Genomic DNA, 17,470 nt, shown 5'->3' with positions numbered 1-17,470 from the left:
TGATTAGAAGAAAACATACTTCTTTTTCAATCTACTCCAAACATTAATTGCAACTTAAAACATTTTCTCATTGTGTTACGAAAGTCTTCGGTATGAAAGATGACATTAGACAGGAAAAGGGCAGCATTCTAGTTCGTGAAGAAAACCTGGAATCTGCAAAGAAAGATGTTGTTTAGTTTAAAAACAACACCGGAGGAAGTCCTGGTTCCTCTGCGACCGAGCTCTTGCCAGCTTCAAATGCAGACGCAATTCTGGCTTTAGCAGTACTCAGGCTTGACTCCTTTCAGGAAGTTCCTACGTCTTCCAAAACAATCCAATATGAATAAGTAACAACTATTTCCAGAATTTCTCTAGCATTCAGGCAGATCTAAACATTTTGGAAACCGCAATAAACATTCATAATTTATAAGTGGAAAGGTGGTTCTACACAGTGAAAGAAACTTGAGTTGACCTGAATAAGTACATCGGTTATTAGGTAGAGTCAGTTTTTGGAAGGGAATTTAATAACTAGTAGTCCTGAAATTGTTCCAGTACTAGAACGGAAAGAGGCTAGGATTTCAAAAGGAAATTACAGAAAGGCTGAGAAATATCACATTGCCAGGAAGATGCAGCAAGCTTAAACACAATAAACAAATGAGTGCATACTACCGGGCTCTGTACAAATTTTGATTTTCCAGATTTATACCTATCACACACAAGAATGAGATAACATTTCTACAGATGAGAAGACTGTGACTAAATAGCATGAAGAGTTAGAAGAATCTTGTGGCTAATTACAACCTTTGGGGGGTTAGAAAGATTGAAAGAAGAAAAACCAAGGGAAATGATTCAGTTTTTACACCATGTCAGTGTTTTTATGAAAACAAACTCTGCTGATATTAATGCAAGTTACTCATGGTAGGGAAAAAAGTACACGAGGTCCGATTTTTGTTCCTTTCTCTCAGGCAGATTTCTACATATTTTCCTCTTACACAATTTTGTACGTCAAAGGGCAACGAAAACTCCAGGGGTAATCTAATCAAACGCCAGCAGGTTTCAGAAGTACTTCTGTGCGCCATCAAGGCAATAGAAGCTCGGAGCCCGAGAACTTTCAAGAGCTCTTACTATGTCTCTGCAGCATAAATACTGGTACCTATGTCCCAACAACCAGGGAGAGGGGAAGTCAGATATAGTGGATCCTGGTATAAGTTGAGGGTCCCTGTTTAAACATACACATTTTATCTGAAATAGCAAAAACACAAGTGGTGGTAGGAAATCTTGTTTCTCTTACTGCTGCTTAAAAAGAAAAAGTAGTTAATACAGTGTTTTACTTGGCTACTAAACAAAGATCAGATTTATTTTTGCTTTCAAGAAAAATATTATTGTTGTCCTTTATATTTACTAATTCTGTTTTGCTACTTCAGAACATATATGCACTTAATGTCAATCAGAAAAAAAAAGAAAATCAATTTGTAAGTGTCAAGTGTCATACATCTGTTGCTGCAACAACTGTTGTAATGGAAACCAGACCAGCCACGCTTACCCAGTATTTCTCAATTATCTAACAGACTGGTGTGAAACTCTCTCTCCTAATCTTGTAACATGAGGGCAAGCAAATATTTGGTGAAAGGGTAAGAGCAGTTTCTGTGCCCTGAAGGCAAAAAACATAAAAAGCCAAGGCAAGATTCCACAACTGAAAACTGCCCATTGAGAATACGCTGAATTGTGAAATTATCTCCTCTAGACCCACCTCTGTTACTTTTGCCTCATTAAATTCTCTCCAGAATCTGCACTGTAAATACCTGAGGCTCATTCACTCCAATGCTTCCTCTCTCCCGAGCCCGCAGGCAACCTGTACGGGGTATGCTCTGATCAAAAGCCTAGGGCACACACGCTTTCGAGTCAATCCAGTATTGAGAATGCTCGCAGTCACTGTAACTAATAGCAAACTCAGGTGTTTCAACACTTTTTTGTGGTAAAAGGAAGTAAGCGAGAGGCACCCTAAAAAGTTAATGAACATGGTAAGGACGGGTGGCTTGGACAGACGGTATTTCAGAAGAGGATGGAAAAGGAGAAAATCTGCAACTGAAAAATGCTGATATTACCTCAAAGCTCCTCCAGCATCTACAAAATATACTTGGACTAAAGGGCACAAAAATTGAAAAGGAAAACACATATTCTATACTAATGAAGACGTACTTCAGCCTGATCACCTCAGCACATACCCCAATCTCATCAGGCATTATGGCAAACGTTACTCTTACGCCCATGTTTCAACAGCAGAGAGAGGCGCCTGTACTGGTTCCACCCAACTTTTTAAACCAAGCACGTGAAAAGGCAAGCGGTGTGATCAAGGACAAATCGTAGACGATATGCGGCTGTGGAAGTTCCCCAGCAAAAGCTATGTAAACAGTCAAATAAGAATTCACAACCTCCTCCTTCCCTTATGTAATACAAAATGGACAGACTGCCTAGTTCCCCGTTAGCTACACAATCATTTTGCAACGGAAAGGTTGTGACTTACATGGCTCTGATGATCCAACTTGTGAGATTTAGGTTATCATAATCTTTTAATTTTCTGCTTCTTTCTCAGTAGTGAACTGCTTTGCAAAACACAAAAGTAGTGGCCTCTCCTAAGACTGTTGAATTATACAGTCTAGAAGATCCAATCAGTTTAAGACCTACGAAGACAAAGCCCTTTTTGCCCCATCTTCCGTAACGTTTTTATTGCCTGCAAGCACTGCCCTTGGGAAATTTGATGCCCCAAGTCAAATAATCCCCTAATACATACAAATGATACTAAAACCAGTTTCATACATGACAAAAAAAGGTTTGTTGCTTGCTTCCCCACATGAAAATCATGCCTCTTTTGAGTACAGACTTGATAAGTTCAAGCTTTTTGAAAACATTCTCTTATTTTAGGCAACTTCAGATAAATTCCAAAGCCTGTTACTGCACCTATGGTTTTGGAGCGTATTACAACAGAAGATCTTTGCATTCACCTGTACTGTACCAGTTTGAAACTACAGACTGGAGATCAATTCCCCTCTTTGTTTTATTTTTAAACATTACAAATTAAGCAGGATAAAATAATTAAATAAGATTACTGAACACCCAGACTATTCTGCATAGGTCCATATCATGGACTGTTGTGCATTCTCTAGCATAATACGTAACTACAAAGAAGCATTTAAACCTGATTTTTATAACCAGATTATGTTTAAAATTTTCATTTTTAAGGGTGATTCTAACTTGAAAATGTGATTGAAGATACTGATTACAGGCCAAAAAAAGATGGTTCAGCTAGAAAAGGGAGAAGTAAAACAATGTAAAAGCACAAGTGAGACTTCTCACTCCGTGTTTTTCCATGTGGAATACAAGCATCTGAAAACTGGCTTACTGTTCTGTGGTGTTCTAAGGTGAGCAGTTTTACTTTGCATTGAAAGGCACTAGTAACACTCACACGATTTACTTCTTCTGGGTAACTTCTTAAACTATGCCACCATTTCATCTCACTCAGCAGTGAATGGATAGTCTAGATTTTGCTTCTGCCCCCTAACTGGCACACAGCTGACATAAAGCAGGAATTTACTCAAAGCTGGGTTTCTTAACTGATGCATTTTTCATAAGAGACACAGTTTTCATAACAGAAAAGTTAAGAACTCAGTTTTCCCCGCATTTTCAGGGCACAATAAAAGTAAATAACTAATGTACAGTCTTTTACAGCCTCCAAAGTCAGAGGTAGTATTGCTGCTTCTGTAAGACTAACGAATGTGTGATGGGTGCACTGCAGATAGAAAGTACGAATGTAACTTGCGTAACTAATATTTTGCTTCTAATTGCTAGGTGCTTCCCTGGGTCTATTGAACATTCATTTTTATCTATTTTCGACTTGTTGTCAGTATTAGGAACACATGCACGGACAACAGGTTGTTTAAGAATTAGGGTGTTTATCTCCCCTCTTCTGTTATTATCTGATGCTTCTGATAATCATTTCAACAACATCCGTTCACAATGTAAGGAAATTAGGACATCAGGTGTGATTTATTTTGCAAGTAAAGATGAAGGAGTACAGGAAATAATCTCCCTGGGTAAAAGTTTTTTAAAATTTACCCAGAGACAATGTATTTGTGCTTACGCCTGTTGGATACAATTGCTTCACCGATTCCTGGAGTACACGCATTCAAGTTCAGACTCTGATCAAGTCATGGTATTAGGGTTGGACAAATGTTAATGACCTTTTACTCAACGAGGCAAAAAATTCATTAACGACATTACCCTAGCTGCATAGATTAAATATTAACACATTTCCTGGCCAAACATCTGTACAGCATGACCTAGGAGGAATTGTACGTACGCTTGTGATGACGCATTAGACATACCTCAAAGTAAAATGGCATTTCCCAATATAAAATAAAATAAATAGTACTACATAAGAACAAAAGTTAGGAGAAAGTATTGACCGAATCATTCTTTTTGAAGTAGGATTCAGCTAATAGATTCGTCTGACCGAAGCTTAGTAACTTGAGCACAGGAGAGCCAGTCATTAAAAGCTACTTCCTTTATTTATAAATTTCCTGAAATCTAACAGCATTGCTCTGTAATAACCTTTCTGTGAAAGGAGCAAGTCAAACAGTAAAATGTTAAAGTGCACAGACACAAGTCCAGCCTGGCAGGCAAACACGCAACGTAACGACAGAGATCATCATAATCCCTCTTAATGCTCTATTGAGAAAGTCCAGCAATATTAACCTCCTGCATTCTATTGAAATCCAGACACAATAACAGACTACAACAGCTTCTCCCTTTTACCGTAGTTACCCTGACAGATTATATACTTCTTTTTAAATGTCTTGCCAGCAGCGACTGTTGTGTAATTTAACAGACTAAAGTTCTAAATATAATTCTGTATTCCTTCAGAAAACCTGTCTCTTCAGCTTTCATTTTGACAAGCAATTCTGCCACCAATTTTATATTTACCTTTACTGCTTTTCAAAAAACTCCATCGTCTCTCATCAGTGGCATTAGGTTGCTTGCTTCCCAGACATTGGTCGTAATTTAGGTAGTGAAATTAATTACATACTTAAACAAAAAAAGGGAGGGGAAGAGAAGTAAATGTTCTTCCTCATGTACTGCATTAGCAGTCTTTTGCCTACCAAAAAGTGTACTGGGGGCTGGGGAGGGATTTTTCTAAAGTTCTTACAGGTTTTCCAAAATTCTGTGGGGACAGTCAACAAGAGGAGCACAAGGGCTGGGAAATACACTTTCCCTTTTCTCTTAGGAGCTCACATCCAAATGCAAATTCCTCCCTTTTTGTGACTAAGCAAAAAGAATTAGGCTTTCTTATTTGCAATGTGAAGAAATTCCCTCCTTGCAGATGTTCTGATATACAGATGTCCAAGTGTGCACTTAAAAAATAAGAGTTTAAGAAAACCGTTCCCACCCATGGTCATTTGAGATGGTAACCCCTGAGATTTCAAGCATGAGTCATCTCTATTTTTCATTTTCATTGTGCAACTAGTTAAGCTGCAGAGGAAAATGGTTTGAGAGTCAACAAAAATTAGGAGCATTGAGAGCAAACATATTCTAATCTTTTGCACAATCACAGTGTTTTCCAGTGAAAAAGTGATGATGTGTTTTGTATGTTGAAGGAATTGAGGTTTTTTGTGGTCTTAATGCAAAATTTTAGCACAGTCTATTGCTTGGTTCATGGTGAACCTATCCTATCGCTTTTCTAGCCAAACACACCTAGATGCATTTCTAGGCATCTGTCATCTCTAGATCCATACCTGGAATTCCCAGATAAAGCATTACCTAAAACAGGACTTCATACTGCAACTTTTTGCTCACTTTAAACTTTCTGTGAGCGAACTTGCTTTCTGCTACTTCCATGTGCGTTATGATAGACTGGGATATGCTTAGGGTACGTTTCTTTTACTAATGTTATTTGGCAACTCAGGTATTAATTTTTATAAGGAAGATCTGGAGGTATAGACTGGGGATGAGTTGTTCATGGATAATAAAACAACGCAGCGTATACCAATTTAGTCAGAGAAGCTGGGTATTTTACCCATCAGCAAGGGTGGTAATACTGGTGATGGCATTTTCTACCAAGGAAGGCAATCTTACTGACTTACTATATCATAACAGTTCTTTGATTTTTATCTGCATTTCAAAGAGGAAGCGAGATGACCAAGCAAATTTCAGTACATTTTCTCCTACAAAGCAAAGTGCACATTCAAGTTTTCAGATTTAACAGATCTAAACACTTTTTTTTAGAGCAGTGTAACACCACCAAAACAGGAAAACAATGCAAAAGTAATCCGAACATAAATATTCATACTAAGGCAGGAGAACAAGGTAGAAACTAGCACAATTCTTAGAGAAAAGAAGTTTAAAAGAATGGAGGGGGGAAAAAAAAAAGACCTCCGAGACAGTTTTAAACAGCGAGGGTTTGAACTTTACCACCCTCCAATACACGTGCACGCACATTTATCACACTTCTTATTTACAGACACCAACACGCTTGTTTAAGGTGTACAGTTTCAGAGGCAAGCAGCTTTTGATGTTCTTAGTCCAAAATATCCATGTAGCTTTTGCAAAAGAGCAGAGGACATACAAGATCGGGTCACAATATCACATGCTCAAAACCTGAGCTGGAAGGAGAGACAGCACAGAGCAAGGATGTGTGTAACCATATCATCACATGATTGTGCCTGTGCTACTATGTTCTAGCCCTCAGCAAAATGTACTAGCACAGCCACAGAGCTTCCTGAAAGGAATTTGTTCAAGCCCTGCCAGCCCAGAAGACATAAAAAAAGCGTGCATGACTATTTGCAGCAAACCACGCAGCTAGAACTCAAGTGGCTTGATGGCACGACTTGGTCTTTGGGTAACTAGATCACCCTTAATATGAATAAAGCAACTGCAGAAGTAACAAACTGTTTGTACAGTACTAGACTAAACAGAGAGTAAAGTGGTCTCAGACTTAACAAAATTTGAAGGAAGCATGAAGAGGAAACTGATGCTGTTGACTATTCTTTCAACTTATTTTTAGGAACTTTTTTGCTCTGAAAGAGGGACGGAAAAATCCTTGGTATGACAGCAATTTATGGTTAGTAATGAAAAAAGATACAATTTAATTTGTTAACAAATGCAGTGATACTCAAAAAGCTAACACTGTCAGAAAATGTTTCCATTTTCAACTTAAAAACACACAGTCCCCACTCCAAGTCTATCAGTATTTGGACTGATCATTATAAAAATGGTAGGACAAAGGTCGCTGTTGGAAGGTTTTAGCAAGGGTTATTTAAGTGCTCACTCCCTAGTTATTGTCAATCTTATTGCTCACTAGCACACAAAAAGCCAAGTCACTCTCTTTACCTTTAATGCAACTAGGTAAGTAGGTTGATCAATTCACGAAAAATCTAAAAAAGAAGAAAATTAAATAGTGAAAATTCTAGGCATCTCTTAGGTTATAAACATATCTAAACAGACCACTCAATCCAACATTTTCCTGGATCGGTAATATGAGCTTTGTCAGCTGTTTGTTGTCAATACCATTTGTACAATTGCAAAATACTACCTGCTACTTGAAAACATGCAACAGGCTGATCATGCACTTTACTTTAGGTCAGGGGATACCACTAGAAACTCATTACATTGTCATTCTCAAGTGCTATATTTTCACCCAAATTCTATGTTCTGAGTGCCTTCAGATGTTTGAATGATGTAACATGCTGCCAAACACTGCGCCTGACAAAGTTTTAAAATTTACTCTTGGTTAAAACCAGCATTATGACATTAGACTGCTTTTAATAGCCTCAACTCTAAAGCTGCAGCCACCCAGTATTCAAAGCGTACCTTTCTTAAAGATAAATCTACTTAATGCTATCCAAGTTACGGAAATATTTTTCATTTGCAGCTTTTTAAGGAAAGGTAAACTTATAAACTAAGAGGTAATATGTGACATTTATTAAACTGTTTTGTCTGAGCAAGACCGATGAATTACCTTAGAGAAACAGCCAACAGAAACCTTATCCGCTATGGCCTTTCGGAGACTAAGATAGCACACCCCCCCTTTGCCTTCGCATCCAACGTCTGGGCACAGACCACGACTCCGAAAGGTAGGAAAACAAGCATTAAAACAGTTGGTGTCATCCTAAAATCTCATACTCTAGGTATAAAGTAATATTAACATACACACAAGCTATGTTTGTATTTTCTTTTCATGCACATATTCCAGACATTCTGATCCAAGCGCAGCAGAAGTGACCTGACGTGCATATTCGGGTAACAGAGAGGTTTCCCCAAAGCCCCGCTCCCCCTTCCATCAACCCTTCCGCCTCTGCTGCCTGCCCCTGCCTGCTCAGCTCTTTCTCCACGCTGCAGTTCAGACTGATTTGGTCCAGGTTAAACAAGGATTAGTTTCCAAACAACAGCAACTTTTTAAGTGAGTGTTGGTTGTGCCTGAATAACAGCAGTATTTTTACATTGGGGAATGGGGGGAGAAAGACTACAAGGCTGGTCACCATCTGATCTTTCTCATTAGGTAATGTGATGTGGAAAGAGTCTTACACTTATTTCTGGCCATTCTGTATCCGTGATTATCATTCGTCAAACCATCTTTGAGCACTCAAATAACCCAAACTCAGCTTAAGGCTGGAACAAATTTTTGCCTTTAGTTATAGAATCATAGAATCATAGAATCATCTAGGTTGGAAAAGACCTTTAAGATCATCCAGTCCAACCATTAACCTACACTACCAAGCCCACTCTAGACTAATCAAGGGTAGACCAGACTAAACCATATCCCGAAGTGCCACATCTACCCGTTTTTTAAACGCCTCCAGGGATGGTGACTCCACCACCTCTCTGGGCAGCCTGTTCCAATGCCTGACCACCCTTTCCGTAAAGAAATTTTTCCTAATTTCCAGTCTAAACCTCCCCTGGCGCAGCTTAAGCCCATTTCCTCTTGTCCTATCGCTAGCTACTTGGGAGAAGAGACCAACACCCACCTCACCACAACCTCCTTTCAGGTAGTTGTAGAGAGCGATAAGGTCTCCCCTCAGCCTCCTCTTTTCCAGGCTAAACAACCCCAGTTCCCTCAGCCGCTCCTCATAAGACTTGTTCTCCAGACCCTTCACCAGCTTCGTTGCCCGCCTCTGAACACGCTCCAGCACCAAATGTTAGACTAAAACTGACAGACGGTTTAGCATGCTCTCTTTTTCAGTCAAATCTTCTGGAACCGTAACATATACTGCATAGGTATTGTTATTTAAAGGCATGCAAAAAACCCATGCCTGAAGAACCAAGCTTCAGTGAAATACTGCAATACCTGTAACAGCTTCTCTTGTATGAGCTTGAACAGCAAGGATTATATAGAATCCATGAACAAGCCAGCCTGAGTACTGACAATCCCAGAGCGGCAAGAAGTAGCATACTCATACAAGTATGGTTTTCGCCGGGTTTTATAAGGCATCACCTTGCTCCACTCCCTGTTCCAACTCGCACTTTCTCACCCTGCTTTTTATTGAAGAACAGCAAACTTAGTTTTTCCCTTCCAGTTGTTGCTCTTCCCTGTGGTGATACGTTTCATAACGAAAACACTTTTGACCAAGTTGTTTGAACAGAGGAGCTCATAAAAATGCAAACCTATTTGCATGCTTATGAAACAAACAGAAACTCCATTTTCATAATGAAAATTAAACACATCTACCTAACAAAGGCACAAAACCAAGGCTATCTTAAGTTCGGTATTAAATTATACTGTGTAAATACACAGTACGAATCAGCCGTACATACAGCTGTCTTTATGGAAAGTAATGTGCAAAATGACAAACTAATGGACTACTATGGACAGACAGAAACTACTCCATCCTCACGTCCTACTTCTGCATCTGGTGCAAAAAGACCACTGGCACCACAAACCAGGATCTCTTACTTCTTTTGCATTTTTCCTTTCTATTGATGTATCACTTTGCTGTTATTTGACATTACCACTAGCTGCAGATTTATTGTCTCAACTCTTCTACGTAACACTCAAAGCTATGGAAGATATTGTTGTAAAACTACACCTTACCTATGTAGTATTTTGATTCTTTTAGTATGTATGTTTTCATTGTGCAAAAAAAAAAAAAAAAAAACCAAAGCAAAAAGTGTCATGCTAATAACAGAGAAGAGGTTAGAGAGGTCAGTATTTTAAAGCAAATTTTAAGATATAACACAACTTGAGCAAATGACTTGATTGAATTGACGTAACATGACCTCAGTGTAATGGAGGCTCCAACAGAGAACCAAAAACAGCGCAACAAGCCTGCTGGTTCTCTGTCAGAGTCCTCGAGTTTGGGTTCATGGCAGCCAACTCAATCCAAATCCGGACTGCGGTGATCCCACGTTGACTGTTCCCTTGGGCTGCAAGTTTTGCAGGCAGCCAATTATACCCAACTTTCAAGTGAAGCCAGTTGTCTGATGCAGCTCCATGTTCAGCCACACCGTGCCCGTGTAAGGGAGGAAGTGGTAACCTCGGTGTAGTCCAGCTCACACGGAATTACTTGCACCTCTACAATGTAGCTGCCTAAGCACTTTAAACAAGCATAAACCAGAGCCAGGAGCATAAACCAGTAGCTACAGCTACTTTGCTGTCCTGGCCTGTCCCCTCCCTTGTCCCAGAAGCCAGAGTGAGTGAGTGCTGGCTGCAGCTTTTGCAAGGTTAGTGTGTTCTGGGAAGTGCAGCGTTAGGAAAAAAGCAACCAGAAGCTATAGAATGATAACTAACCTATTTTTATCTTTATTGAAAGCAAAAAAAAAAAAAACCCAAACCCCAAACAACCCACACTCAAATGCCAAAGCCCATTCCCAAACACTGAAATGTCTTATTAAAACTTTATTACAGATTAATTTTATATATTCCAAAACACTTTAATATGCATAATTATTTATTTATTGAAGGTCAGGAGTTGGTAATCTTCCTAATCCAAAGTGGCTGTATGATACAGGAAACAGCAGCTGACTACCAAGTTGACAGTTTAAGCTATGAAACGAATGCCCTCATTCATAAATTCTGGGGTTTTTGCTCTGAGCCAACATTCAGTGTGCAGCAATAGGCAGTTTCCAGCCCCTCAAACTTAACGAGCCTATTTGAGGTAGTGACATTTCATAAGCTGCTCGACTCCTCTAGCTTCCAAGACAAAACATTTGTTGAGAATGACTCGCTGTGTATTCTACTTGTGTACTTTAGGTAAACTGAACGTAATAAGATCTTTTCAAAAATTATTGCAAGTATAACTACAGAGAGGAAACAACAAAGCACCTGACAGATTGCTTAGGCAATGTGAAGTGTTTCAGTAAATCTGACCGGTTACATCAATTTGCCATTTTTTTTCCAGCAAGATACTTGCATCCTCATATCAGCAAGTATCACAATACAGGCTCCTTGTAATCTTATCATTAGCTTCACTCAACCCTACGAACTCAACAGGACACTGCTGGCAGAACTCATTGAAATATGGAGATTTAAATACGTAGCTGTATTTGCCACCTGCCATAAATATGTGCAGAATTGTGAACTGCAACATTGTGTGAAGTTAGATCAAACGTTTTGTAGTACCTGCTCACCTGTAGCCTAACTTGACAGACAGTGAGTGCTCTTCGTATTTCACCGAGTGAGAAACCAACAGTGCACAGCATTAGGTGAATACTCATTATTTGCAGCCTAATGTTTCTCTAAACACAACTTTCTTAGTAGACTTTGTGGTTCAAGTTGTATGGGTGGCTTCCAGCGTACAGAAACTCACATAATGGAATGTACAAAGCAGTAACTTTTTTAAAATATCAGACTTGTGGCCAGATGAGCAATCGTTACAGGAACACAAAAATAAGTGATCTTTTATTTTGGGAAAGTTGTTCTTTTAGCACATACTGTTGTATATGAAGCTTGCTATTGACCCTGGATGTAGAACAAGCAACTCAGTTTCCAGAAGCACCGCAGACCTTTAGCTTTCTCTTTAAAAGACCAGCGAGAGGGTGACTTTAGCTTGAGACTGCTTTAGTTGCAGGCTCATCACTACATGATACCCTGAACCAAGGAGCAGAGTTCATATGTTAGAGCAGAGTGGGTAATATGACAAAATTCAAGGACAGTAGTCAACATGGTGTCCACGCGATGCTGTGGAGGGTGGAGATCCGCTCGCATGAGGAACGGCGGGCTCTCTCCGGTGCCTATGGCAGGCTCTTGTCAGGAGCTGCCTGCACCAGGCATAGTCAGCCCCTCCGGCCCCACGGCTGTCTACAGCCGGGGGCCTTTGGGTTCCACAGCAAGAAACGGGCGTGTTGGAAAATAATGGCAGAAAAAGTTACCAGGTATGGCAGCATTTCTGTCTGTAAAAGCATTTGTGCAACTGAGGGACAGTAAGAAAAATTCGCATGCACTACCAGACTGTTAAAGAAAACCAAACACAAGCATTAAGTCTGTTCTTACTTGAGATACGTAACAAATATTTTCTGGCAGCCATGAAAGAAGAGCCTCAGGGCACACGTGTGCTCTGCAGAAACCATTTATTTGCTTTCTATTTCTTTTCCAAGAAACTGAATTGGGAAATACAAAACAAACACACTTATAACAACTGCTGACACTGAACAGAATTTCTCTTTGTGGTATCACATACTTAATATTATAATTTTTTCAGTTCCTCTCTATGCTAATATTTTTCTACTCCTATGAACAGGATTTGTGCAAACAAGGCCCTTAAAAAGGCTTAAGGGTCACTTGCCAATAAAAAGGCTTAAGGGTCACTTGCCAAGGAGGACAGTTATTCAATTATTTTATTCAGTTATTCAATTAAATTCACTCTCCATTTCTGACAACGGAGCTGAGCAGAAGGTGTATAAGGGATGTAACAGTTACAGAAGCATGACAGGTCCAACGGGCAGAGGCATTGCTAAAAATACAACTATTTGGGAATGGGAGGAAATACATGAAGAAATAAGCAGCGGCTCTCGCATGCTTGACATTTGTTTTGAGTTGCGTTGTTTAAAGGTCAAAAATTTCATCATGGAAATGAAGGTGGTTTGGAGGGCTCAGTCCCTGATGACCCCAAGCACAGCGGCCCGGAGATGCCAAACGACGCACCGGGTGTGCAAATGGGCGTTCCTACTCAAAGAGCCCAGCCTCGCACACATGCTGTGCTGGTGGACTGCCACAGAAGAACAACATTCAGGAAGAATCTTAGCTAAAGGGACTATCGCTACTCAAGTTACTTTTGTAAAGCTGCACAGCAAACACACAAACAAGCAGTTTTACAAACCGGACATCTAACTGCAGCAACTGTAGTTGAAACTGAGTAACCGCACATACAGAGGAAAACCTCGTTAAGATGCAGTCCAGAATGCACGTCTTTTATCTTACAATGGGTAGAACAGTGGTTTAGAAAAAACACAATAACCACCCTTTCATGTCACCTGAATGTAGTGTTGTGTCTCCTAGAACGCAAGTCACATTTATTAAGTGTTATTTAAATTTAAAATGCTACACAGTGCGCTGTACTAATACTATTTGCACTTTAAAATGGGCTGCACAGTATCATAATATAGCTAAAAACACCCCCAACAACCAAGCCAGGTCTGCTGTACAGGTCCAGCAAGTAATTTTGCAAAACATAACCATTAGCTAGGTGTTAAGAAAAATTTTTTACATGTTGGCTATGCTAGAACAAAAGCACAATGAGGTAGGCTAATCATCATTAACAGATATTTTAAAAATAAATCATACGTTTATTACAGATTTAAACAATTTTTTTTAAAGAAATCCTCTGAACACAAGCGTTTCTGTAACTGTCTTGGTATTACTTACTTACAAACTTACTTTCTATAGTAAGCAGAGCTAAACCAGAATACCACTTCAGTGTTATTAAAATAATAATTTAAAAGCCTGTTTAATTAGTACAAATTTTAAGAGTACAAGTACTGGAATATAATGTGCTATTTTAAGTCTCTCCTTGTTATTTCAGCTTGCTTCTAATTTTACAGGCTTTCAAGCATATCTAGATTTTTTTTTTTAATTCATAGATACATTAATATTCTAACTGCCATTATACACCTATGCTATCAAACATTCCCAGTTATCAGTGTCTGGAAATACAGGCATTTTCCCTGCTCACTAATAAAAAGTGATGAGCAAAAAGTCATGAGATGAGCTACAGCATCATCACACAGTTTAAAGTAAAACGGATGTGCATGCCAGAATTCTGCTCTGGTTTTTGATACCAGCTGCTATCAACAGACCAATGAATTTATAAGAAGAATTAAAAAAGAAATATAAATCTATTGCCCAATAGGCAAGCTACAAGTATGCTTTTAGAAAAAGATGCTCAACTGATGAAGCAGTAACATACTCTAGGGAATCAATAGTCACATCAATATATGTTGAAGGAAATCCTAATTCAGTAGTTTTGTCCTCACTGAGCAACAGTGGTATTCAAGAATAACAGATTTACAAGTCTCGGATTTAAAGTAATAACCAAGGATCCACCCTGGATCACTTTAAATCCGAGACTCTTAAATCTGTGATAATTGGTGGATCACTTTATCTCTACCTTGGAGATAAAGATACCTCACCTTAAAGCCCTGTGAACTCCCAGCTGCACAATATCGGTCGATTTGGCATTAACTGTACTACAAAAAACATGCAAAATTTAAATACAGAAAAAAAAAAAGAGATATTTTTCTCAATATCTAGCATTCCTTACAAAGCACTTTACTGAGGTGAAAAGTACTCTTTGATTTCAGTGGAAAGACCAAGTGCTTAGCCCTATCTGAAGCAGAGAGAGAGGGAAACAATTCCTCATGTCCTTCACATTACACAGCTATTCATAGAATCGTTTAGGTTGGAAAAGCCCTTTAAGATCATCCAGTCCAACCGTTAACCTACACTACCAAGTCCACACTAAACCAATCAAGGGTAGACTAGACTAAATCATGTCCCAAAGTGCCACCTCTGCCCATTTTTTGAACACTTCCAGGGATGGTGACTCCACCACCTCTCTGGGCAGCCTGTTCCAATTCTTGACCACCCTTTCCGTAAAGAAATTTTTCCTAATTTCCAACCTAAACCTCCCCTGGCGCAGCTCGTCCTATCACTAACTACTTGGGAGAAGTAAGTACTTGGGAGAAGTAAGCAAAGCATATAAAATGCATGCTGACTTTTTGATGCGGTAGCATTAGTTCCAACCTCACTTCCATCATAAGCAACTCACATACACAAACTTTAAAAATCATCCATTATACAAATTGACATTCTGCCAACATGTTGGCTAAAGGAAAACATATCCCACCCCTCCCAGCCCATGCCCACAATCACCTTTCCTTACTTGTTCTGCTCCTCCATTTCCCAAGGCTGCCTGTGCTATTTATTTCCATACTGAAAAATGGTTCAATGTGCCTTCTGAGTTTTCTACTATATTTGGGATCATCTTAAAATATAAAATAACTCTCCAGCCAATTGGACCAACACGCCTTGCTCGCACACACCCCTCCTATCTAACCTCTGCAGACGATCAAGTCCAAGCCAGCACCAAGTTTAGTCCTGACTCAAAAGCTACTATGAGCTACGGGCAGCACAGGTCAAAAGCAGCACGGGAGCCTGAATAGCAGAAAGGCTTCCGATCTAGGACAACAGCAGCAGCAGAAGGAATTTCCACCCCCACCACTCATTCCTAACCTCTGTATCATGCACTCGGTCAGATAAATAATGTTATGCACATCTGGCACATGATTAAAGCCGTATCTTGATTACAAGTGCGCTTTATATGAAGTATTAGGTAGGAACTGATAGCCCTAAGAAGTGGGGCAGGGAAAGCAGATCTGCCGTAGTTTATTCAAGTTCTGTCCAGTTAGTTTTGTTGATCTCGGCCAAGCAGCACGATGTGGATCACCCTAGGTACCTGCTGAAAAGAAAACTGAAACCACAACTCCCAAGCAACTCTGGCAACTGGCCAGAAGTCTTCCTCTTTGCAAGCGCAAGCCTAATTCCGTACAGAGTCTTTTAGTTCACATTCCTATAAAACAACGAAGACTTCTTGCAGTTCCAGTGTATCCGGGATTGAGGCAAGGCTCTGCCCGCCCACCGCTCAGACCACAAAGCGATCTGTGAGAAGGGGCCTTGGCGCTGGCAGGCCTCATGTCCACCATAGATCATTACACAAGCCCGTCACACCGCTTCCAATGTGTGTTTTACTTTCAGCGCGATACAACTTACTCTGTGAGTGAGTGGCCACAGAAGTAGTAACTAGTGCTGCGTTCAGCTTTCATTTTCACGTGCCTATCTACCAACTTCAAGGTTTTGGGAAAACAAGCAGTTACTAAGAGTGTCAGCAGATTATGGACAATCCTAATTTCCCTCCCCCATCTCCAACCAAAAAAAACCCAAGGAAACAAAAGAAAAGCAATAGCAAAGTGTTAATAATTCCTGTCTGCTGTAAAGCATAGCTCTACTAGCAGAAGAGAAATATTCTCTTAAGCTTTCCCTTGGGCCCTGCCATACAGCTAGCCTAATTCACTAAGCACCTTCAAAATGGAAATGTGACAAAGAGCTATCCCAGTTATGGGGAGAAGAGGAGGTAACTTTGAAACAATGAGGGACACCAAAGGAGTCACTGTCTAGCCGCTGTAGAATGCGGGAAAAAAACCAACATGGCCAACTTTTGAGATGTGCCCTCCACAAAAAGGGTGGAAGACATTGCACCACCAAAATAACGATCCAATATATGAACAAATGGAACAAGACCATAAATTTTGTTTCTCAGGGAATTGCTTCCCTCCTTCCATGGCACTTCCTTCTCTCCTGAGAAAATAAGCATCCCGAAGGACAGCGACCACATGCTTAGTTGCGCACACAATGAAGATTTCCCATAATAATAAACTCCAACTCTGTTTTTAGCTTAAGTAATTCCTTATTAAGAACAGTTTTCTTATAAACAAGCACTCATTCATTTGTCACGTTAACTATCTAGCTCTATTTATTACTCATTAACTTCAATAGATTTTGCATGTAGCTCAGGCTACTGTTTAATAATTCATTTGGGTATTAACTTCATTTAAAACAGTGTAATAGGCTGCATCTATTTTACTTGATTCCTATCTATAACATGACTTGGAATATATTTGTATCTAATGCCTTGCCTCAGTGATTTGTTCAAGAGTGGTTCCTCTAGTTTTATAGAAGTGCTGAAGCATAATCCTCATTTTAGATGGAGGTGTCATCCACTGAACACCGGTAATTTATTATGCTGAAAATGTATAGCTGCTGATAAACATTAGATTATTCAATCAGCAGACAATGGGCAACACTGTCACTTGCTTGCACAGTGTATGTTACAGATAGCGTTAAAGGTAATAGCCGAGTAAGGTTTGCATGAGATGCAAATGCCCAAATAATTAACACATCATGAAAACCTTTTAACAGTGGGGTTCTTAGGGGAGGAAGTGGTCTTGTCTG

The 17,470-nt window shown here is 39.6% G+C and overlaps 1 protein-coding gene across 7 annotated transcripts in view; it reads right to left on the bottom strand.

Annotated features, from left to right (window-relative positions):
* The window catches only part of ACSL4 (acyl-CoA synthetase long chain family member 4), a 34,977-nt gene extending 19,569 nt beyond the window's left edge, over positions 1–15,408 (bottom strand). For 4 of the 7 annotated variants that reach the window (XM_075720358.1, XM_075720352.1, XM_009487587.2 and 1 more), the window contains exons 1-2: positions 15,335–15,408; positions 7,363–7,406 (exon numbers count right to left, since the gene is read on the bottom strand). The gene's annotated coding sequence lies outside the window, so the exon portion shown is untranslated. Of the gene's footprint in view, positions 1–4,959; positions 4,978–7,362; positions 7,407–15,334 lie in introns of those variants that run through there. The other 3 variants (XM_075720353.1, XM_075720354.1, XM_075720356.1) reach the window with 3 other exon arrangements.
* Positions 15,409–17,470: the final 2,062 nt, after the last annotated feature.

The sequence above is a fragment of the Pelecanus crispus genome, chromosome 13 (assembly GCF_030463565.1).
Source record: "Pelecanus crispus isolate bPelCri1 chromosome 13, bPelCri1.pri, whole genome shotgun sequence".
Taxonomy (NCBI): Eukaryota; Metazoa; Chordata; class Aves; order Pelecaniformes; family Pelecanidae; genus Pelecanus; species Pelecanus crispus.
Note: the sequence above shows the minus strand (reverse complement) of the source record. Positions and strands in the feature narration are given on the sequence as shown.